Consider the following 25,191-nt stretch of genomic DNA (forward strand, 5'->3'; position numbering starts at 1 on the left):
TCTCAGTCTATTAGCATGAGTTATACAATTTTTGTCCAATCACGTTTCTACATGGCTGTCTATAATTTGTTGATCTTAAGAATAAAAATGGACAATTTCTCCTGTATATTTGGGTCTTCATTCTTAATGCTCCCATGTATACATGTTAAAAAAATTTGTGTGCCTTTTCTCCAATTAATGGGCCTTTTGCAATTCATTTTTCAGCAAACCTTCAGAGGGCCGAGGGGAACTTAGCCTTTGGCCCCTGCAAAATACTTCTCCATTTCACTGGCATAGCAATTCATGAGGACACCATGGAAGAGGAGCTCAGTCATTCATGACTTTAACTACTTCTGCAGTACACTGATAGTGTACACTGTACACTGTAGTGTGTGATTACTAGTATGCTTGAAGACCCTGGTGTTCTCACAGTGTCAGATCACAAAGGGTTTAAATTCGTACTCTGTAACATTACCCCCAGGCAAGACTGTTATCCTTAAAAGCCTTGAAACCTTGCTTTGACTTGGCACCCTTATGTATAAAAGTTCTTTCAGGCATCTGTTGCCAAAACAGGGAACTTTCATTTGTATTGAATATTTACTCTGGCAAGTAATTTTCCTGCACATTCAGTTTGTCAAGTTTCCAAAAATTTCCAGCTGCCTACACATCAGCACTCAAATATTTACTATTTACTTTCATATTATGTAATGAATAATGATTCTTGAATTGTTTAGACCACCCAGAGCTAGCAGTAAATTCAACATCATGATTATTGATACACTTTTGTGTCTGCTATTCAATTCAGGTCATTAGAAGTTTCTCCATTTGATATTTTTATTAGTCTCATTGCCTTCAATGAAGCAGATAGATCCTTTAACAGATTCCATCACTTCGCTCTTGATATTCAAGATGAAAGCTATGGTGGAATGAGATATGCCTGCCTGGCCCGCGAAGCCATCGCCAATTTCCCACCATAGTAGTCCTTGTCACTTAATTTTGCTTCCAGGTCATTCATTTGATGTGGCCTCTTACTGGTAAAATTAGCCATGAATTTTGTGTACTTTAGGGCCATGAAAAATAAAACAACACAAGGTTAAATTAAGCACGATAGAAAATGATACAACCAAGAAAAATAGTAAATATAAGATATAAGAGACAACAGTCTTTTACCAATATAACACAATAATTTCATGGTAAACTGTTTTTAATGAGTGGAAGGAGTACACTCTAAAATAATGATAAAAAGTATAGCATAGTAAATACATAAACTGTAAGCGTGTCCTTGCTGAAATAACAGGAAAACATCTAATCCCACAATTTTCTAATAACAGCTGAACATCGATCCTATGAGCTCTCTCTCTCCCTAGCTAGCAGGCACCCTGAAGGGACTCTATTTTCACAAACATCTAACAAGAGCTGAAAGGAAATGTAAATCTTTCTCTATACATTCACCAGCTCACAGCCTTTAGAATTTGTTTTACAGCCTCAAGGAGTTCCTGAGAAGCCCCTGGACACACAGCAGTGGAGCACACACCAGGCCTTCATTTCCTGCCCCAAACCATATCTCAGGAACAAAATCACATCCCCTGCAATAAGCCTTGGTACATCTCAGAGATAACCAAGTCTCTGGGAATAGGAAAAAAAAACAAAAAACAAAAAACAAGAAAGGTGGACATTTGGACAACTGTACATAATTGCTTTTGTAGGACTAGTAGTGCAATAGGTTTATTTGCCCAGCATTACAATAAACACAGGAGTAATGTGTTGTGCTATGATATTAAGATAGCTGCAATTTCTCTAGGTGATAGAAATTTTTCAGCTCCATTATTATCTTGTGGAAACACCATCACATGTGCAATCCATCTGTTAGGTTTAAAGAAATCACCCTTCCCAAAGTTCTATCCAAACTTCCTATAAAACTCACCTCTCTCCTCTTCCTGGGGGTGTAGTAGGCGGTAGCCTTTGCCAGGCTCCTAGGGAGACAAGGCAAGCCTCTTCTATCCTGGTAAGGACAATGTTTATGCCTCCTGGCTGTTCCCTAGGGAGATAAAGAAATGGAATGTAACAGGGTAATTTACTTTCCTTATCCCTCTCAGTTGTTTAAAAATAATTTATTTACTCCTCCCAGGAAAACTCTTTATAAAACCCAAGGCTCTCCCCTTTTCTCTTGTGGATGCCTTTTTCTGCCTCCACCCATCTGCACCCAGATGCTCAAAATAAACACTTGCTACACATGAGGCCTCGTTTTGTGTCTCTCTCGGCTCCAGACCTAGCACCATCATTGACTGGAACATCATTATGTTGTGCATATCTGTATAAACAAGAAAATTATTTGCAACTATCATATCTAAAAATTAAAAAGCAGGTACAATTGAATCCTGCAACCATAGTCTTGAAGTCCCATTATTTTTTATATTCCTCACTAAAAGAAAATATACTGGGATGTAGGAAATGATAGCATATGATCAAGAAATAATATCATCTTGAAAATGTGGCCACAAATGAATAATTTTTATGGTTACCTTGTTATATAGCCAAGATTCACAGGGCCGCAGGACTGAGAGACAGAGTCACTGAGGCTGTAATTATCAAAAGGAGTTTTATTGTCTAGCTGGAGCTAGGGTCTGAGCCCCCAGAGTGCCAGTGCAGTGGCCTCTTCTTTGGGCAGGGACACTCCTTTTGTGTGCTAGTGAGCCTTTTATACCTAAGCTGTTTACATACTGATCATGCATCCGCCCCCACAGTGATTCTTACTTCATCCTGCCTCTGATAGGCTCTAACCTGTTCCTGGTCCTAGCTGAGAGACTCCGGTTTCTGCGTTCTTTGCCTTTTTCCTCTGCATCCCATAATGTACTCATAATGCCTTGCGGTTAGCAAACAAGCAGTAACAGAAGCTGGAAGGTGTCCTTATAGCCCAGTATCTTACAACCTAAATACATGTGGTTATTTGTGGGGGCCAAGAGATAATTTCCCCTTCACCCTCTGAAGTTTCACTGAAAAATCAATTCACAAAAGGCAGAAAACTGGAGAAAAGGCATACAAACTAATTATTGGTGTGCACATGGAGAGCCAACCCCCCCAACAGGATGCAGAAGCTTGTATATCATCTTGAAGTTACAAAATGAATGGGGGCTTGGATCTTGGCAAAACAAGTTATGGGAGAGGGGTAAGAAGAAGCCTGGTGGGCAGCAAAGTGGTCTTGATATGCAGATGAAACAGCACAAGTAGCAGTCCTCAAAGAGAATAGATGGTAAGTGTTTCTTCAGAACTTTAAAGGTTTTAATGACTATAGCCTTGTAGCATAGTTTGAAGTCTGGTAAATTGATACCTACTATTTTGTTTTTATTGCCTAGGATTGATTTTGCTATATGGGGTCTTATTCCATACAAAGTGTAAAATTATTTTTTTCTATATCTGTGAAAAAGATGATGGTATTTTGATAGGGATTGCATTGACCCTGTAGGTCACTTTGGGTAGTATAGACATTTTAACAATGTTGATTCTGCCGACCCACGAGCATGGTATATTCTTCCATCTGTTTACGTCCTCTGCTATTTCCTTCTTGAGTGTTTCATAGTTCTCCCTGTAGAGGGCTTTTACCTCCTTAGTTAAGTATATTCCAAGGTACTTTATTTTCTTTGTTGCTATTTGAAGGGAATTGAGTCTGTGATTTGATTCTCACTTTTACCGTTGTTGGCGTATATGAATGCCTCCGATTTCTGTGTATTGATTTTGTATCCTGAGACTTTACCAAATTCATTTATCAGATCAAGGAGTCTCATGGTTGAATTCTTGGGGTTTTCTAGGTATAATATCTTGTCATCAGCAAAGAGTGAGAGTTTGATCTCTTCTGCTCCCATTTGGATGCTCTTAATTCCACTCTCTTTTCTGATTGCTGTAGCGAGGACTTCCAGCACTATGTTGAAGAGAAGTAGAGATAGTGGGACATTGACCAGTGGAAAAGAACAGAGAACCCAGATATAAAACCATCGTCCTATAGCCAACTAATCTTCAACAAAGCAGACAAAAACATACATTGGGGAAAAAAATCCTTATTCAATAAATGGTGCTGGGAAAACTGGATAGCCACATGTAGAAGACTGAAACAAGACCCACACCTTTCACTTCTCACAAAAATCAACTCACGCTGGGTAACAGACTTGAACCTTAGGTGTGATACTATTAGAATTCTAGAGGAAAATGTCGGAAATACTCTTCTAGACATTGGCGTAGGCAAAGAATTTATGAAGAAGACCAGGAAGGCAATCACAACAGCAACAAAAATAAGCAAAAGGGACCTGATCAAATTAGAAAGCTTCTGCACAGCCAAAGAAACCATCAAGAGAGCAAACAGACAACCCACAGAATGGGAGAACATTTTTGCAAGCTACACATCTGATAAAGGGCTGATAACTAGAATCTATTTAGAAATCAGGAAAATCAGCAAGAAAAAAATCAAACAACCCTTTCAAAAAGTGGGCAAAGGACATGAACAGAAACTTCTCAAAAGAAGACAGAATAATGGCCAAGAAACATATGAAAAAATGGTCAACATTTCTAATCATCAGGGAAATGCAAATCAAAACCACAATGAGAGATATCACTTAACTCCAGTGAGAATGGCCTTTATCAAACAGTCCCCAAACAACAAATGCTGACATGGATGTGGAGAGAGAGGAATACTCCTACACTGCTGGTGGGACTGCAAACTGGTTCAACCTCTGTGAAAAGCAATATGGAGATACCTCAAAGTGATACAAGTAGATCTACCATTGAATCCAGCAATTCCACTAGTGGGCATCTACCCAAAAGATCAAAAGTCACTTTATGAAAAAGACACCTGCACTCAAATGTTTATAGTAGCACAATTCACAATTGCAAAGCTGTGGAAACAACCCAAGTGCCCACCAATTCATGAGTGGATTAATAAAATGTGGTAGATGTATACCATGGAGTACTACTCAGCTTTAAGAAACAATGGTGATATAGCACCTCTTGTATATTCCTGGATACAGCTGGAACCCATTCTACTAAGTGAAGTATCTCAAGAATGGAAAAACCAGCACCACATGTACTCACCAACAAATTGGTATTAACGGATCAAACCTAAATAGACATATAGGAGTAACTTTTATTGAGTGTTGGGAGGGTGGGAGGGGGGAGGAGAGGATGGGTATATACAACCACAACAAGTAAGATTTACAACATTTGGGGGATGGACACGCTTAAAGCTCTTACTCGAAGGGGGAGGGGGCATGGGCAATATATGTAACCTTAACACTTGTACCCCCATAATATGCTAAAATAAAAAAAATTAAAAAATTAAAAAAGAACTTTAAAGGTGTAAGACTCTCAATTCATCTTTCCTAGATCTGGACAAAAGAAGGCCTGGTGGCATGGTGCAGGCCTGGTGCAGATTCTCTACAGATACAAATCTCCACCCACACCCACCCAAACAGAGAGCTTTATAGGGCTATTTCTGTTTGCTGAGTCTCTGACAGTCACCTCAAAATATGTCATAGAAATATATTTTGGGGTAAAATATTTCGATTTCCTTCACATTGTACAAAAATTTTTAGACATGAGTATTTTTGTTTGCTGTAAGGGCAAATAAAATCTGGAGCAATTATTACTCTCAGTGGTGTGATCATAAGAAATTTGCAAATTGAGTGGGCAACCACATTCTTTTCAGCTTACTCAAATCTTAATAGTTTTAGCCTGGGGAAGTTTGGGGTTTTAGATGTTCTGAATCTACTAGAGAAAAAAAAAAATGTATCCATTAAGCTTCCTGAAACCTCATACACTTAAAAAGCAATCAAATGAGACTAAAAACTCCTTTCAGCTTGACTAAACTTTAGACAGGTTTTTCCTGCCTGTTGTTCCAGACCTCTCTTTCCTTGCAGTATTGACTTTAGCTAACTTGTAATTGCAAAATCTTTCTCTTTCCTTTTGAGATATAAATCTTTTTAAAAACCTCTTACCAGTTGTATAAACCAGGACTATCTTTTCAAAGACTTGGGAGCCATCAACTTGAAGTGTGATTATCAAGGAAGTCATTACCTCTACCCCTGTCTCATGGTCTTAGTGCAAGTAGAAGCCTAACTTAAATGGCATCAACTAGCAAACACAAATGGCCTCAGTACAGAGAAAAGCATTTGAAAACTTGGTAATAACTATATGACCCACACATCCCACCAATCTACCTCTCCCAGAGTTTCTTCAGTACTTTTCCAGTAGGTCACCTAGAGCTTAAAAATCATTCTGACCTTTATTTCCATAGAGATGAGTTCAGTCTCTCTCCTTATTGCAATAGCTTGAATAAAATCATACTGGCCTATTTAACTTTGTCACGTACAATTTTTGCTTTGACAATATGTTAACAGAAAAAACTCCAAATGTTCCGGCAGATGTGAACAGCTCTTGACCGAAGAAAAACCCGAGCGGCACACAGAGAGTTGGAGAGTTGGAGAGTCAGCTTTATTGAGTCAGCTTTATGACGCCTGCAGGCTCAGAGAGACATATCTGCCACCAAAACTCTGAGCGCCCCTTTCTCATTTACTTTTAGTTTTATACCGTTTTGGGGATTTCAATTAGCCAATCACAAGTTTTCACAAAAGTCACTTCATTTACATAGTAGTCAGCCAATCAGAACTATGTCCCAAAAGTCACCTCATTTACATAGTAGTCAGCCAATCAGAACTATGTCCCAAAAGTCACCTCATTTACATAGTAGTAAGCCAATCAGAACTATGTCCTAAAAGTCACCTCATTTACATGGTAGTCAACCAATCAGAAGTATGACCCAAAATCACCTCATCAGCTGTGAGTATTAGTAGCTGCTCAATTTAGGAACAGGATAAGTGAAACAGGCAGGTTTTGGTGGAACGCTCTAACACAAACTCTGTAAAATAATTTAAAGAGAAACATTTTGAGCTGAGTATATGTGGCCAGAACACATGTTTCCAAGAGGTTCTGAGAAAATGTGCCTGTAGCAGTTGGATTACTGTTTGGTTTTATATATTCATGGAGACAGGAATTTCAGGTAAGATCATAAGTCAATATGTGGAAAGCATACATTGGTTTGGCTAAAAAAGGTGGGACATACTGGAGGATGCTTACAGTTTATTGGTGAGTTTAAAGATTCCTTGGTTTGTAATTGATTAAATAAATGAGGGTTTGTCTAAAATCTTGGAATGTTTTAAGATAAGGATGTCTGTTAATCAGAAACAAGCTATCAGACATGTGCTGAAATTCAAGTGGTTGTTAAGTAAATTGATGGCCTGCAGGTGTGGTTTAAACTTTGTCTCATGTGGCCTTATGTCCTATTAATCTCATTGTTACAAAGAGTAATTCTACAAGGTCATAATGAAGCATGTCTGGCCTCCCTTCTTATGGCCGCAACTCAGCTTGAAGGTGTTTCTGGGATCTCATTGGACAAGAGGGGGTGCATTCAACTTGCTAGGGGACTGAAGGAGCTTAGGCAATTTCACTCCAAAATATAACTCCTTGCTGTAAAGAATATTTTGAATTAAAGGCCTTTAGAGATCAACAGGCGATGGAAGGGGCTTTTGCTCTATGTGTTTCAAACTTGAGGGCCCATCAAAAAGAACAATTGCCTTTCCTTAGTCTTCCTGATATCAGTATATTCCAGAAAAGAAAATAAAAAAGGCAACCAGACCTGATCCAACCTATTTTAAATATAATACCTTTCTCTCAGGTTAATTTAATTTCTAAAAAAAATCTTTTATGGATCAATCCATTTCCCCTCATTCATTCTTTCTTGCCAGTATCTATTCATCCCTCTCTTATTAATATGCCTTATTTTGAGTTGATCCTTCAGCAAAACTTCAGGGGGCAAAGGAGAAGTTTTCCCTTTTCCTCAACAAGGTTTTAATTTACAATAGTTAAGATGATTTTATTTGTTTTTTTCCTCTTTCTTGTGTTCAAAGAAATAGTACAGATTGACTATTACTCATCTGAAATGCTTGGGACAAGAAGTATCTTAGATTTTGGATTTTTTTTCTAACTTTGAAATATTTGCATTATACTTACTAGTTTAGCATTCCTACTCTGAAAATCTGAAACGCTTTAATGAGCATTCCCTTTGGGCGTCATGTTGGCACTCAAAAAGTTAAGGATTTTCAACATTTTAGATTTTAGATTTTCTGATTAGGAACACTCAACCCGTCCTGTGTTGTGAATTGGTAGACTTATGTAGGAATGAAGAAATGGCAACAGCTTAACGCTTTATTTCATTCTAATGTATGGTATGCATTGAAAATCTTCACTGCTATTAGCATTTCCTCAACCCCAGTCCTCACTATTTCTTTGCTCATTCATGATGTTGATCACTCAGTTAAGCCTTGGTCCAGGTGTTTAGGATTTAGAAATAATAAACTATAATAACCTATTTAGAGAAATATTAACAAGGAAGAAGAAGATAAAGGTAGATGAACCATATCTTAACAATGAAGTACATGGATTACTTTTACTTCAAACACTCATATAATAGATCAAGGAAGCAAAGAACATGGATATATCATTTTGCAATAGGAATACTGAATACCAGTCTATTAATTAAAGATTATTGTGCATAGCAGGAGTAATGCATTTTTAGGCTTGTGAAGTCTGAAATGTGATAAGAATTACATAAATAATTTCTGACTTTGCAATGGGAGGGCACATTTCAGAGACTATGATATAATTTAGAGCAAGCAACTTCAATAAAAGATCTAACACTGTTTACAAAGTTACATTTCTATCATAATTTTAATTGCTTCCATTCCATTCTTCTCTTTTTAATAGGGCTTAGATATCTTAAATATATCCTTCTAAATCACAAACTCATTTCTCTGTTCTTCATAAATATTTTTTATGTGAGGGGATTAACTTTGGGAATAGCCCAATTGTAACTATTTCAATACAAACCAAATTAGTAAAATAATGATTCAGAGAAACTCACAACAGAGAAACTTTTAATTCATTTAGAGATTTAAAGACAATACAAGTTACTTTGTTATCACCACAGCTTTGGATATTTTAAAAAATAATTCAATCACACATAGTGAAGATTATCATACTAAACAGTCATGTCTGACTATTCAACTATGCTTGTCTAGGTTTCCTCAAAAGAAAGAAGGGATTTTATATTTTGTATTTTCTTTACTTTATATTTGCTCACAGTTCCCTCTGTGGAAAGATTGATTTATCCCTGCTTTCCATCTCCCACACTCCTCTCCAAAAAGAAAAGCATGGCAGTTAGTTATCTCTCTGAGTGTCATATGTAATGATGTCATAAACCCAGTAATTTAGCCACTGGGACAAAAATATTTGCCATGCCCATAATTAAAATTCCTCTGCTTAAAAATATCCACTGAGAAATTCCACTGAGGAATAACCTAGTCTAACCTGATTTATTTGCCTTCATTTTCTATATCACACAGTAGGAGATAACTAGCTAAAGAGAGAGAAGACTACCATGTAGATTCCTGGTAGAGGACATAGGATATTCAAATGCCCTAAGTCTATTTTTTCTACATGCAATTATCTTTGCTTAATTCAATTCAAACAACATTCCTAAAGAAAATCTTCTTTAAATCACCACACTAGACCAGTTTTAACTGTTACAAATTTTGTGAAACTTGCTGCAAGTTTTTTATCTTTTTTCTTTCCTTTTGCATTTAAAAATATTATAGGGGCACAAATGTTTTAAGTCACATGCATCACTTTGGTAATGCTTGAGTTAGGGTTATAAGTGGGCCCATCACACAGACAGTGTTCATGTTGTACCTACTAGCTAGGTTTTCACTGCTTCCCTCCTCCCCCTTCTCCCTGCTTGATTTCCACGGAGTTTTACATCCCCCTGAGCACACATGTGCTCATCAGTTAGCTCCAATTTAATAGTGTGTACATGAAGTTTATTTTCCATTTTTTAGATAGTTTTCTTAGGATAATGGTCTCCAGTTCCATCCAAATTGTTGCAAAAGGCTAATGCCTTTTAATCTTTCTAAATGGCTGAGTTTCTTAGCACACATATACCATATTTTTTTCAATCCACTCATGAATTGATGGACACTTGGGTCAATTCTACATCTTTGCAATTGTGTATTGTGATGTAATAAATATTTGAGTGCAGGTGTCTTTTTGATTAAAATTACTTCTTTCCTTTGGGTAAATAACAGTAGTGAGATCGTTGGATCAAAGGGTATGTCTATTTTTAGTTCTTTGAGGAATTTCCATATTGTTGTTCACAGGAGTTGAACTAATTTGCAGTCCCACTGACAGTGTATAAGTGTTCTTTTTTGTCTATATCCAAGCTAGCATCTATTGTTTTGGGATTTTTAATAAAAGACATTCTGACTAGGGTAAGGTGATATCTCCTTGCGGATTTAATTTCCATTTCCTTGAAGATTAGCAACATTGAGCAATTTTTAATATGTTTATGGACCATTTGTCTATTATCTTCCTTTGAAAATGTTGTGTTTTTGTCTTTTTTCCACTTTTTATTGGGATTGTTGTTTTGTTGTTTTTTGTCTTGCTGATTTGGTTGAGTTCTTTGTAGATTCTGGTTATTAGACCTTTGTTGGATGTATAGGTTGTGATGTATAGGTTCTCCCATTCTGTAGGTTGTCTATTTGCTCTCTTAATTATTTTCTTGGCTGCACAGAAGATTTGTTAATTTAATTAAGTCCCATTTATTTATTTTTGTTTTTGCTGTGATTGCCATCAGGGCCTTCTTCATAAATTCTTTGCCTAGGCTAATGTCTAGAACAATTTTTTCCTATGTTTTCTTCTAGAATTTTTATGGTTTCATTCATTACATTTAAGACTTTTATCCATCTTAAATTAATTTTTATGAGTGATGAGAAATATCAATCCTCTTTCACTCTTCTGCATGTGGCTATCCAGTTTTCCCAGCAGCATTTATTGAATATGCTTCCCCCCAGCATATATTGTTGTCTGTTTTGTCAAAGATCAATTGACCGTATGTGGATGGTTTTATATCTGGGTTCTCTATTCTGTTCCATTGGTCTATGTCTCTATTTTTGTGGCAATATCATGTGATTTTGGCTATGATAGACTTATAGTACAATTTGAAGGCTCATAAAATGATGTCTTCAGATTTGTTCTTTTTGCTTAACCAATTGCTTGGGCTATTTGAGCTCGTTTCTGTTTCCAAACAAAGCGTAGACTTATTTTCTCTAGATCTGTGAAATATGAAGTTGGTATTTTGATGAGGATTGCATTGAATCTGTAAATCACTATGGGTAGTATGGCTGTTTTAACAATGTTGGTTCTACCTATCCATGAGCATGAAATGTTTTTACATTTGTTTGTGTCTTGTGCAAGTTCTTTTGTCAGTGTTTTGTAGTTCCCTTTGTAGGAGATCTTTCACCTCCTTGAATAAGTATATTTCTAGTTATTTTATTTTCTTTATAACTATTGTGAATGGTAATGGGTCTTTGATTTGTGTCTCATTTTGTTACTGGTGTATAGGAATGCTACTGATTTGTATACATGGTTTTTATCACCTGATTCTTCAGTAAATTTATTTATCAATTCCAGGAGTCTCTTGGTGGAGTCTTTGGGGTTTTCTAGATATAAGATAATATCATCAACAAAAACATGATTGATTGGTCTCCTATTTTCTGAGTGGGATACCTTTATTTGTTTCTCTTGCTTGATTTATCTGTCTAAGATTTACAGTACTATGTTGAATAGTAGTGGTGACAGTGGATACTCTTGTCTTCTTTCAGTCTTAGTGCAAATGCTTTCAACCTTACCCATTCAGTATGATGGTGGCTATGGGTATGTCATATATGGCTTTTATTATTCTGAAATACTTTCCTTCCATGCCTAGTTTGCTGAGGGTTTTTATTATGAAAGAGTGCTAAATTTTGTAGAATGGTTTTTCTGCATCTATTATGATAATCATATGGTCTTTGTTTTTGCTTATGTTTATGTGGTGAATCACATTTATTGATTTATGTATGTTGAACCATCCTTGCATCCCTGGAATGAAGCCCATTTGGTCATGGTAGATTATTTTTTTGATATGCTGTTAAATTTGGTTTGCTAGCATTTTATTTAGGATTTGAGAATCTAGATTCATAAGGGATATTGATCTGTAGTTTTCATTTTTGTTGTGTCCATTCCTGGGTGCCAGTATCAATATGTATCAATATGATACTGGCTTTGTAGAATCAGTTAGGGAGGATTCTAGCCTTCTCAATGTTATGGAATAATTTCTGCACTATGGGTACAAGCTCTTCTTTGTAGGTCTGTTAAAATTGGACTGTGAATCCATCTGCTCCTACCCTTTTTATCTATGGAAAATTTTTTAGTACTGCTTAATTCTTTTTTCTCATTATTGGTCTATTCAGGAGTTTTATTTCTTCCAAATTGAGCCGTGGGAAATTGTGTGTTTCTAGAAATTTGTCTATTTTCTCTCTGTTTTTGAGTTTATGTGTGTAGAGACTTTAATAGTATTCACAGATTATATTTCATGTATGCGTGGTATCAGTTGTAATATTTTCTTTTTCATTTCTGACTGAGCTTAGTAGTGTCCTTTCTATTCTATTCCTGGTTAATCTACCAAGAGGTCTGTCATTTTAAAAATATGTTTTCAAAGAACAAACTTTTTGTTTCATTGTTCCTTTGCATTTTTGTTTTGGTTTGTTTTCCATTTTGTTTATTTCTGCTCTCACCTAAGATATTTTTTCTTTCTGGTGGCTTTGGGTTTGGTTTGCTTTTTCTTTTCTAGTTCCTTGAGATATTTCATTAGATAGTTAATTTGTGATCTTTCTGTCTTTTTTTTTTTTTTTTTTTGAGATAGAGTCTCACTCTGTTGCCTGGGCTAGAGTGCGATGGTATCAGCCTCACTCACAGCCACCTCAAACTCCTGGGCTCAAGCTATCCTCCTGCCTCAGCCTCCTGAGTAGCTGGGACTATAGGCATGCACCACTGTGCCCAGCTAATTTTTTATATATATTTTTAGTTGGCCAACTAATTTATTTCTATATTTTAGTAGAGATGGGGGTCTCGCTCTTGCTCAGGCTGGTCTCGAACTACAGAGCTCAAACGATCCACCAGCCTCGGCCTCCCAGAGTGCTAGGATCACAGCCATGAGCCACTGCACCCGGCCTCTGCCTTTTTGATGTAGGCATTTAAGGTGATGAATTTTCCCCTTAGGATTCTTTTTCCTGAATCCCATAGATTTTGATAGCTTGTGCCCACTTTATCTTTTAGTTCAAGGAATCTTTTGATTTCCACTTTAATTTCATTATTGATCCGATAATCCTTCAGCAGCCATTATGTAACTTCCATAACTTTGTGTAGAATTGAGTGTTTCTCTTGGAGTTGATTTCTAGTTTTATTCCACTGTGGTCTGATTTCTGTTTTTTTGTTTTTTGTAATGGTTGAGACATGTTTTAAGGCCAAGGTATGATCAATCTTACAGACTGTTCCATGTGCTAATGAGAAGAATGTATATCCAGTACTTTGGGGGTAAAATGTTCTATAAATGTCCATTAGGCCCATTTTTTCTATTAATAGAGTCCCATATAAGTCCAACTTTTCTTTTTCATTTTCTGCTTAAATAATCTGTCTGATTCTGTCAGTGGGGTTTTGAAGTCCCCGGAAATTATGATGCTGTTGTTTATCTATTTGCTTAGATCCAGTAGGGTTTGCTTTATGAATCTGGGCACTTTTGTGTCAGGTGCATAAATGTTTAGGATCATTATGTCTTCTGGTTGAATTGTTCTCTTTACCATTATAAAATGACCATCTTTGTCTTTCTTTACTATTGTTGATTTAAAGTCAATTTTATCTGATATGAGAATAGCTTCTTCTGCTTTGTTTTGGTTTTCATTTGCATGGAATTTTTTTCATCCTTTCAATTTGAGTCTGTTTGAGCCCTTGTGGTTTAGATGTGTTTCCTGGAGATAGCAGATACTCGGCTTGTGTGTTTTTTTTGTTTGTTTGTTTGTTTTTTATCGATCAGCCAGCCTATGTCTCTTGATTGGAGAATTCAAACTGTTCACATTAAATGATAAAACTTATATGTGGGTTGCTGTTCTGTTCACCCTGTTGAATAATATCTTATTGCTTTGTTTTACCTCTTCTGTTATTTTTTTATATGAGTTCTGAGCTTTAGCTTTTGGGTGGTTTTACTCTGGTGGGTGTCTAGTGTGTTGATCTATGTATAATGCAGTTCTGAGTATTTTCTGTAGGGTAGACCTAGTCTTGGCAATTTTCCTCAGTGTTTGCTTATCTGGAAATATCTTTATTTTTCCTTCATATATGAAACTTAGCTTTAGGGGATACAAAATTCTACGCTGGCAGTTTTTCTGTTTAAGAAGACAGAAGATGAGGCTGAAATCCTTTCTGGCTAGTAAGGTCTCTGTTTAAAAGTATGAAATTCTGCTGCTACATTTTCCATTGTAAGTTACTTGATATTTTTGCCTCTCAGCTCACAGGAGTTCCTTCTTTGTGTTTACTATGGGCAGTCTGATAACTATGAGTCTTGGTGATTGCCTCTTTACAATGAATCTCCAGGTGTTCCTTGAGCTTCTTGGACCTGGGTGTCTAAATCCCTAACCTGACCAAGGAAGTTTTTGTCAATTACACCCTCGATTTGGTTTTCTAGCCTGTGAGCATTTTCTTCTTCACCTTCAGGGATCCTTATGATTATTTTATTTGTCCATTTTACATAATCCCAAATTTCTTGCAGGCTTTGTTCATTCCTCTTAATTCTTTATTCTTTATTTTTGACTGAATTAATTCAAAACAGTTGTCTTCAAGCTTTGAGATTCTTTCTTTTGGCTAGTCTAGTCTGTTCTTAAAACTTTATTTTGAGTTTTCTATTTCTTTAAATAAATTTTTCATTTCCAGAAGTTCTATTTTTTTTATATGACAATCTCTTCGAATTTTCCATTAATTTCCTAAATTGTGTGGTTCCTTAGAATTGATTTTACTTTTTCTCTTGAATTTCATTGAACTTTCTTACAATCCATATTTGGAATTCTTTATCTGTCGTTCCAATATTTTCATTTTCACTGGTAGGCACTGCTAGAGAGCTGGTGTTCCCCTTTAGGTTTGTCCTTTTCCTCAGGTGTTGGGTGGGGCCCTGGACTTCCAGATGAGTCTTTATTCTCTACCACTGCCGAGGCAGATGGGGGAGTGAGGCTGGGTAGTGCTGGGTTGTTTGAGCCTGCCTTCAGACTCCACAAAAGCTGGTAAGTTAGCTGCCTAGGGAAGTGTTAAAGGTCTCTCCCAAGCTGCTAAGTATGGCTACCATGGAAGGGCTGAAATGGCCCAACTCAGCCAGGAAGTCTGCTGTAGGTTCAGGGCCATCTGAGATCCACAATCTAGCTTTCATGAGTGGATTTTTGTTTTCTTCTCCCTCTCCTGCTCCATGGTCTCCATCATCTGCCAACAGAGAGGAGCTTAAACTAGCTAAATTCCCTAACGATGGTACTGCAGGCTGAGAGCTTCCCTGTCCAGGGCTGGGAGCATGGCCTTCTTGTGGCAGGAAGGGTGCTCCATGAGTGCATTCTGGCTGGGATCCACATTGCTTCAGTTCTGCCCACATGGGATCCCTTGCCTCCAAAGATTAATTCATAAATCTCCCCTCTGTGTCCCCAAGATATATGATTAAATCCTGGGGCTATGGGATCTGACCTGTGGCCCTGTCTCTGGGTTCCCAAAGATCAATCCTGGTCCATGCTACATAGAAGCATGCTGGTCCTGAGTTTCCCATGGGATGTTCAAGTAGGTTTGGTGTCCCTCCACTTCAGAGTGTGCCCTGGTCTAATGGAACAGCCAGGCAAGCAGCACCAGTAAAAGGCTTCACATTCTGCATACCCCTTAGTCTACTGCAGATCTTTAAGAGGAAAGCCTTCAGTTCCATTGTCTGTGGAGGCCCTGGTGTTGTGGATATATCCTCAGAGGGGAAGCAGCAGCCTTTGAAAACTCTGGCAACTCTGACAACTCAATTGTCTCTCTCAGCAGCCACAGGTTGGGGAGGGAAATGGGAGGAAAAGAGTCTGAAAGGAGGAAAGCTAGCACTCTGGTCATCTCTGGCCCTCTGTCTGGAAGATAGTCTACCGAGAACGTACAGGCTCTGAGGTCATACAGATCCCCTGGGACCCACCAGTTCTCTGTGGCTGCCACAGTCTGGAACAGAGTTGGGAAATGTTTGTGTGGGAATAAGCAAGACAAAAACTGAGGAGTTAAAGCCCTCTAGGGAGGACTAAGGTACATAGTGATTAGAGAAGCTATATAGTGCCTGTCGTCTAAGCTTGGTTTTGTGATGACAAGAAGCACTCTTAGGGAGCTGGCAGCCTGGTGCTTTGTCTTCAGGAAGCTCCCAGTTCACTGGTGGCAGCAGCTTTGGGGCACATGAGGGAAGAAAGTCTCTCCAGCAGCTAGGGAGCCTGCTGACTGCCAGAGAGGTGAGGGAGGCAGAAACCAACTGTTCCAACCTACCCTTTTCGCTGGACTCCAAGCCTTTGGGGCTGAGCTCTGCCAATATCTTGTTCCTTCTTGTTCTGCTTTGCAACATATTCCCCTGGGATCTCTTATAGGTTCTGGCACATTTACTTCAGAATTATGCCCAATCTATGTTTGTTTGCTATTTTCTCTATTTCATCTACAACTTTTCCATCTTTCTGAGATGATCTGGCAGCCGGTGTCTCTGGTCAGCCACCTTAACTCTCTTGTCTGCAAGCATTTATGAATTGTTCATAGTATTATTTGCCTATTGTCCATCTCTCTTACTAAACTCTAATATATACTTCTGAGTGGCAAAAAAATCAGATCTTTCCATATTCTCATCACATTTAGCAGAAATCTCATCAATCTTAGGAACTATCAACTTTATTACAGCAACTCATATTGTTCTCAGGTTAAGTGTAAGCTACATGGCATCAGGCCTTAGGCTATTTTATATACTATTTTATTCCCTGTGCCCAGCACATAGCCTGAAATATAGTAGTAACTCAAAGATGTATGGAACAAAGGATGAATTAAATGAAAAAAAAATGGTAAAAAATTATTGGGACAAAAACCCCAGAATATTTATTATCTGAGATATTTTTATATTTTTTACTACTGCAACATTTGACATGGATTATGTCCCTAGTATTATGTCCCTACATGCCCTTCTTATTTAATGCTCTTGATTTAAGCCTTATCTACATGACATGCATGACTAACCTTAAGAGTTTAAGAAACTTACTGAAGGTTAATTAGCCAATAAGTGAGAAGAAAGATGATATTTGTACCCTGGCTCTTATATCTGTTATCTATTGCCATGATGTGAAAGAAACAACTGAAAATCTCATGAGTATATAATAATAAGCATTTCAAGTTTGCTGGATGTCAGCTTATCTAGGAATACCTTGGAATATCTATGGATTCTGTCGATCATAGTCAAGCTTGCTTATGATTTAGGGGGAGGCCAGAGGTGGCTAATGGAGATAGATTCTGTAGGTGTTGTTGAAACCACAAGAGGGTTTCAGTCTAGGTCTAGTTACTCATCACACAAAGATACAGTTATTGAGACAACGAGTATCACCAAGGAAGGAATTTTGAATATGAATGATATCTTGTTTGGAGAAGTTGCCTCCAAACTCTTGTCTCCTTGACTAAACAGATGTCATGGGCTTTTTAAGGTGGGGGCATGTGCTTTGGGGCAGGTTGTGGTGCAGTTTACAAGGGGCTAGGTACAGTAGGGATAGGTGAGTCTTAGAATAAGGAAGCATGCCCACGTGCCTTCAGAATCTCAATTTCTTTCTCTTGCAGAAAATCCTCCATTTCTGGGAAACAACACAAAATTTCAAGAAGTTAATAAAGGGAGAAAATTATATAAACAAATACAGGGGTCATTGAAATTTGTTCTTCGAGCCAGTTACACAGAAAAAGCTGGCCATAACAGCTCTACTCCACCTATTTTTTATCCTTCTTTTGAGAACAATAGATGAATCTAGGCTTGTTTTGATGACAGAAGAGACAAAAAAGCACAAAAAACATAAACATGTGATATTTTTTAAGGCTTTTGGGGAAATATAATTAGAAATGAAATATCCTCTGAATCCAGAAACTCTGTCCTCAAAGGTAGGATAAAAGAATGTCATTTTATTATTGAATGAGCATTAAGACAGAAGGTGATGTGGATCACAGGCAATCCATGAAGAAATTGCAAAGACAGAAAGAAATCTCACCCTTTTATGTAGCTAACTACATAAAAGCCATTACATACATTTGTTCTCAAATAAATAATAATTAGTCCTCAAGTAAGAGGGCTTAGCTTAGGATGATTTGTCACATCATCCTAAATTCACTGGGTAGTTTGAGTGATCATCCATAATTAACTAAATGGATTTATCAGGAAAAAAAAAAAACAATAAACTCCTCATATCTCTATGAGAAGAGGTAGTTTGGGATCAAGGTGCCTGCTGAAGTTAGGTTCCTAGCTCCCCACAGAAACTGGGAAATAGAGGATTTATCTTTCTCGACAATCACATTTCAAAGCAAGGGCCCTCAGGTTTTTGAGAAGACATTCCTAGCTCTTAAAGCTGGCAAGAGGCTTATTTAGCTTTTAAAATGATTTATGCTCATTTCAAGGAGACAGAAAAATAACTCACAATTATGAATTTTCCAATGTAAATGGCTTTCAGAAAAGGGAAGGTGGAGAAGTCTCTTCTCTTATTTTCAACAGGGAGAATTAAGCCTTTCATTTTGAATTCATATTTTCCCTTACAAGGCCTAAGTCTAGAACTGGCACATTTTCATGTTTGCCTCATTTCATTGTTCAAAACAAGGTATGTGGTTGTACCCAAGATAAAGTGACATGGAATTGTACTCCATCCTGTTAGTCATAAGAACTAAAAATGAAGTTGGCAATGGTCCTGGATACAAGGAGCATGAATGCATGGGGCCAAGGACGTAGTGTAGCACAAGAAAAACAAAGCTTAATCTCTGCTTTCAAGTGACTAGTCTGTGTTCTATCTGAACCATTTGTCTAGATCAGTACAGAGAAGACTTGGACCAGCCAAATTTGTCCACCACCTATTTTGGCACAATGAACCACGAGAGTAAAATAGTTGCTGCCTTTTTGAATGATTGAAAAGCATTCAAAAGACTAATATTATGTAATATGAGACATGAAAATTACATGCAATTCAAAGTTCAATATTCGTCAGTCAAGTTTTATTGGAACACAGCTACGCTGGTCATGTGCGTATTCTCTATGGCTGCCTTTGTACTACAAAAACAGAGTTGAGTAATTCTTAGTCATCAATTAAAAATAAATAGACAATTAATAACATAAAACAAAGTATTCTCAGCCTCCCCCACCTAAAAAAAAGGAAAATTGAGAGGTGACAAAGAATTTGTGAATGCCTCCTAATGCTAATTTTATACTTTTTTAAAAAGAATGCAGCAAGAATGCCAAATGCAAATTATATAAATTTATGGTGCACAACATGATGTTTTCACGTATGTACACATTGTAGAATGGGTAAATCAAGTTAATTAGCACACTATTACTTCACACATTCAAATTTTTTCGTGGCAAGAATATTTAAAATCTACTGTCTTAGCAATTTTCAAGTATACATTATTAACTATAATCACCATGTTGTCCAATAGATCTCTCCAAGTTATTTCTCCTTGTCTCACTGAAACTTTGTGTCTCTCGACCAACTTCACCCCAGTTCGCTCTTATATACCATCTTCCTAGTCTCTGGTAACCACCATTCTACTCCACTCCCTACTTCTATGGGTTCTACATTTTTAGATTCCAAATATAAGTGTGATCGTGCAGTATTTGTGTTTCTGTGCATGTCTTATTTTACTTACATAATGTCCTCCAGGCTCTTCAGTGTTGTAGCAAATGACAGGGTGTTTTTCTTTTTTAAGGCTGAATAGTATTAAATTTTGAATATAGTTATTTCCATTTTCATGAAATATATAAAATATTTTCCAAATAATGTTGCCTATGTTACATTTAGACTATGGAATGAACTTTTTTTAGCTCTATAGCTCCTTAGAATATATTCCTCTAAGGATGTCAAAATATTGTTTTTCAAAGACATCTAAAATAATTTTCAGTTGATTATTTTAGATCTTCCTATGAAATTAGGTCCTTTATTTTAGTTGTTTTCCAATTTAGAGAATACTTTCTACTTTTTCTAAATTTATTTTTTTAATATATGACTCCAAAATTATAATTTTTATTTTGAAAAATCTTGGTTCTATATCTGTCCACTTTTCTATTGCCTTCCTCCTAGAATTTCTAAGGCAAAATTCAAAATTTGAATGGAATAATGATCAAAAAATTTAAACATATAGTTCAATAAAAAGAAATACCAATGGCCTAATACATAAGCAAAGATGCTCAACCTTGCTCATAATTAAAGGAATAAAAATGTAGAATATAATGAGATATCAGTTTCCTCTAATCAGAATGATAAAAATCTAAAATTTATAACATACAGGCACACTTTGTTTTATTGCACTTTGCTTTATCGAACCTCACAGATATTGTATTTTTTACAAAGTAAAGGTTTGTGGCAATCCTGTGTCCAGAGAGTCTATTGGAGCCACTTTTCCAACGACATATGCACTCACTTTGTGCCTCTGTGTAGCATTGTGGTAATTCTTCACCATTTCAGACTTTTTCACCATTATTATATCTTTTATGATAATTTATGATCGATGATCTTTGATAGTACTATGGTAATTATTTTGGGGCACCACAAACTGTGCCCATCTAAGACTGAAAACTTAATTGATAAATGTTGTATGTGATCTGAGTTCTCCACTGACCTGTCGTTACTCCATCTCTCTTTCTCTCTTTAGGTTCACTGTTTCCGAGAAACAACAATATTGCAATTAGACCAATTAATAACCCTACAATGGCCTTTCAGTGTTTTAATGAAATAAGGAATTGCAAGTCTCTTACTTTAAATCAAAAGTTATAAATAATTAAACTTAGTGAGGAAAGCATGCCAAAAGCCTAAATAGGCTGAAAGCTAGGCCTCTTGAGCTCAATAGTTAGCTAAGTTGTGAATGCAAAGGAAAAGTTCTTGAAGGAAATTAAAAGTGTTACTCTATTGAACACAAGAACAATAAGTAAGTGAAACAGCCTAATTATTGATACGGAGAAAGTTTTATTGGTCTGGATAGAAGATCAAACTAGCCACATTTCCTTAAGCCAAAATCTAATCCAGAGCAAAGCTCTAGCTTTTTTCAATTCTATCAAGGCTGAGAGAGATAAAAATTTGAAGCTAGCGGGGGTTGGTGTATGAGGTTTAAGGAAAGAAACCATTTCTATAACATAAAGGCACAAGGTGAAGCAGCAAGTACTGATTGAGAAGTAGCAGCAGGTTATACAGAAGATCTAGCCAAGATTATTCATGAAAGTGGCAATGGTAAACAACAAATTTTCAATTTAGATAAAACAAACTTCTATTCCAAGAATATGTCATTTAGGACTTTCATAGCTAGAGAGCCTAAGTCAATGCATGGCTTCAAAGCTTCAGAGGAAAGGATGAATCTGATGTTAGGGGCTAAAGCAGCTGATCATTTTAAGTTGAAGTCAATGCTCATTTACCATTTACTCTTCCAAAAATCCTAAAATCTTAAGAATTGTACTAAATTTACTCTGTCTGTGCTCCAGAAATAGAATAGCAATGCCTGGATGACAGCGGATCTGTTTAGAGCATGATGAATATGTTAAGCCCAATATTAAAATCTACTATAAAAAAAACCCCATATCTTTCAAAATAATACTGTTTATATACAATGCACTGGTCACTCAAAAGCTGTGGTAAAGATGTACAAGGAGATTAATGTTGTTTTCATGCCGTTAACACAACATCCATTGTATAGGCCATAGATCAAGGAGTAATTTTAATTTTCAAGTCTTATTATTTAAGAAATGCATTTTGTAAGGCTATAAGTGCCATAAATAGTGATTCATCTGATGGATCTGTGCAAATTAAATAAAAAAATTTCTGGAAAGGTGAAGATGCCATTAACAACATTTGTGATTCATGGGAGAAGGTCCAAATATCAACATTAACAGGAGTTTGGAAGAAGTTGATTCTAACTTTCAGGGATGACTTTGAGAGGTTTAAAACTTCAATGAAGGAAGTAACTGCAAATGTGTCAGAAATAGCAGAAGAACTAGAATTAAAAATAGAGTCTGAAGATGTGACTCACTTGCTGCAATCTCATGATAAAACTCCAACAGATGAGGAGTTACTTCTTCAGGAAGAGCAAAGAAAGTGGTTTTTTTAGGTGAAATCTACTCTGGGTAAAGATGCTTAGAATACTGTTGTAATGGCAGCAAAGCAATTAGAATGTTTCATAAACTTAGTTGCTAAGACATTAGTGGAGTTGAAGAGGACTGACTGCAAGTTTTAATGAAGTTTTACTGCAGGTCAAAGGGAATCAAACAGCATCACCTGCTACCGAGAAATCCTACATGAAAGGAAGACTCAATCAATGCAACAAACCTCGTTGTTGTCTTATTTTTAAAAATTGGCATAGCCAGCACAGCCCTCAGCAACCACCCCTATCAGTCAGCAGCCATCAACATGAAGGCGAGACCCTACATCAGCAAAAAGATATGACTCACTAAAGGCTCAGAAGATTGTTAGCATCTTTTAGCAATAAAGTATTTTTTTAATTAAGGTATGTACATTTTTAGACATAATACTATTGTACACAGTATAGTATAAGCATAACTTTTCCTACATTGGTAAGCCAAAAAATATCTTGTGACTTGCTTTGTTGAGATATTTACTTTACTGCAGTGATCTAGATCCAAACAGCAGTATCTCCAAGATAAGCATGTACTCTCCTGGTGAGGCTTGAGGAATTGACACTCTCATACTTTGCTGGTCAAGATACATATTGATATAACCTCAACAGAGAGCAATTTGGTAATACCTATCTGTTTTACTATCTGTCTGTCTTTCTATCTACCCACTTTTCTATCTATTCACAGTACTAACATATATGATATAGACATACATCATAAAAATATCCTGGACATATGCAAAATAACTCATATAAACTTTATTAATTATAATATAAATCCTGTTGATTTGTGATGCTGAGCAAATAATCTGTCTAGACCTATATGCATGTTTAAGGAGCTATAGCAGTGTTGGGTTTTTCAGGATCTAGAATTGCTTTATAAGAATTATATATTAATTATTAAGTACCTTATTATTCACAACTCTTTTAATAAATGCATACATTTAGAAAAGCATAACTCATAATGACAGATGAATTAAAGGAAAAAATGAAGCAAAAACTACATCTAATAACTAAATTTGAATTAAAATAATTTTCCAAGAATAACATATATAAAGTAAAAGAAGGGTTATATATTATATATATTTTACTCTCATGGATGTAGCACCAACTGGCTTCCATGATATCTCTGTATTACATGAGTTTTGGCCACTGTTTAGATTATTTAATTAATAAATCTTCAGTTGGTTGTTATGTGTGCATGTATATATGTGTGTGTATGTGAACATTACCCCTGAACACATTAACTTAAAAGCAGACAGTTAAAGAAAAAAAGCAATACTAAATCAGAAAATAATAATGTTGCAATCATATTTTGGTTTTTATATTTTATTATTGTATGTGAGCATTAACTTGGGTTAGTTTCCTAGAGCTGCCATAACACATAACACAAATAGAGTGGCTTAAACAATTAATTTTATTTTCTCACAGTTCTGAAGGCTAGAATTTCAAGGTCAAAGTGTTGATAGGTTTGGTTTCTTTTGAGGCCTGTCTGCTTGGCTTGCAGATAGCTGTGTCCCCACCATGTCCTCACATGCTTCTTCCTCGGTCTGTGTTGTTTGTATCCTGATCTCCTCTTACATAGACCCAAGTCATAATCGATTGTTACTCATGCATATTTGTTCCTGTAATCTACCTCCAAATGCAGTCACATTTATAGCTTTTGGGGTTAGGACTTCAGCATATGAAATTGGGGGGTACATAATTCAGCTCATAACATTATATTATTTTTTTTCAAAAATACTAGAATTCAAAATTTCAAAATTACTAGAATTCCCCTGACTTTCCCCAAAGGATAATAAAGTTGAGTTTGTGAAAGGAATTGTGCTTGTTTGTTAAATTAAAATTAATTCAAGCACTTGATATAAAACTGACTTAATTACAAAGTTAAAGCTGTTAGATAAAAGGAAAAAACTTGTAGAAAATTTGCTTAATAGCATATGCTTAAATTTCTGCTTGTCTTTAAAAAACAGGTTTTTAATAAGTGCATATAAAATGTATACTCCAATGAAATTGAAATTATATCTTGATTTAACCCTAGAACACTATACTTATTTTCATGTAAAAATAAGTACAATATCATTAGGCATATTTATATTTACATTTTTCAAAATATTTTGCTTTACATATTACAATATCATTAGGTGTATTTATTTCTTTCATTTTTCGTTAAACTGTTCTAAGACTTTGAAATAAATTTAGATAGCAATATAAATTCTATTGCTTTGTCTAGAAATGTCCTTATTTTCCTTTCATTTTTGAAACAGCGTTTCTGGATGAGGGATTTTTGGTGGATAGATTGTTACCTTTCAATATTTAAATATGCCATTCTTTGTTTTGGGCTTCTAGTATTTCTGATGAGAATTCAGCCAGTATTTTATTCATTGTTTTTTGTATGTTATGTATCATCTTTCTTTTGCTGCTCTCAGTATTTTCTCTTTAGGTTTGTCTTTAAAGAATGTTATTATGATGTGTCTACAAGTGGTTTTCTTTGATTTTATTTGGTGTCCACTGTACTTCTTGGATCTTTAAGTTAGCATTTTCCCAAATTTGGGAAATTGACAGCCATTATTCACGCAGGTGTTTTTCTACTCCATTTTCTTTCTCTGTCCTTCTTAGACCGCAATTACACATATATTTGAATGCTTGATATTGTCCCACAGTTCTCTGAGGTTCTTCAATCTTCTTTTCTTCTCTTCGTTCTGAGGGTTTTTTTTTTTTTTTGAGTTATTTTATTTTGCAGCTTTAGAATTCCCATTTTTATAGTTTACACTTCTCTGTTGAGAGTCCCTGCTTATTTCACTCATTATTAACCAATTTTACTTTAATTATTTCCACATATTTTCATTTTTTGGAACATATTTATAATAGTTTTATTGA

At 36.1% G+C, this 25,191-nt stretch overlaps 1 long non-coding RNA gene across 1 annotated transcript in view; it reads right to left on the reverse strand.

Annotated features, from left to right (window-relative positions):
• Nucleotides 1-825: 825 nt before the first annotated feature.
• The window catches only part of LOC142869994 (uncharacterized), a 30,694-nt gene continuing 6,328 nt past the window's right edge, over nucleotides 826-25,191 (reverse strand). The window contains exons 2-3 of the long non-coding RNA XR_012918521.1: nucleotides 1,904-2,017; nucleotides 826-1,039 (exon numbers count right to left, since the gene is read on the reverse strand). This is a non-coding gene — a long non-coding RNA (uncharacterized LOC142869994). The remainder of the gene's footprint in view (nucleotides 1,040-1,903; nucleotides 2,018-25,191) is intronic.

Source organism: Microcebus murinus, chromosome 3 (assembly GCF_040939455.1).
Source record: "Microcebus murinus isolate Inina chromosome 3, M.murinus_Inina_mat1.0, whole genome shotgun sequence".
Lineage (NCBI taxonomy): Eukaryota > Metazoa > Chordata > Mammalia > Primates > Cheirogaleidae > Microcebus > Microcebus murinus.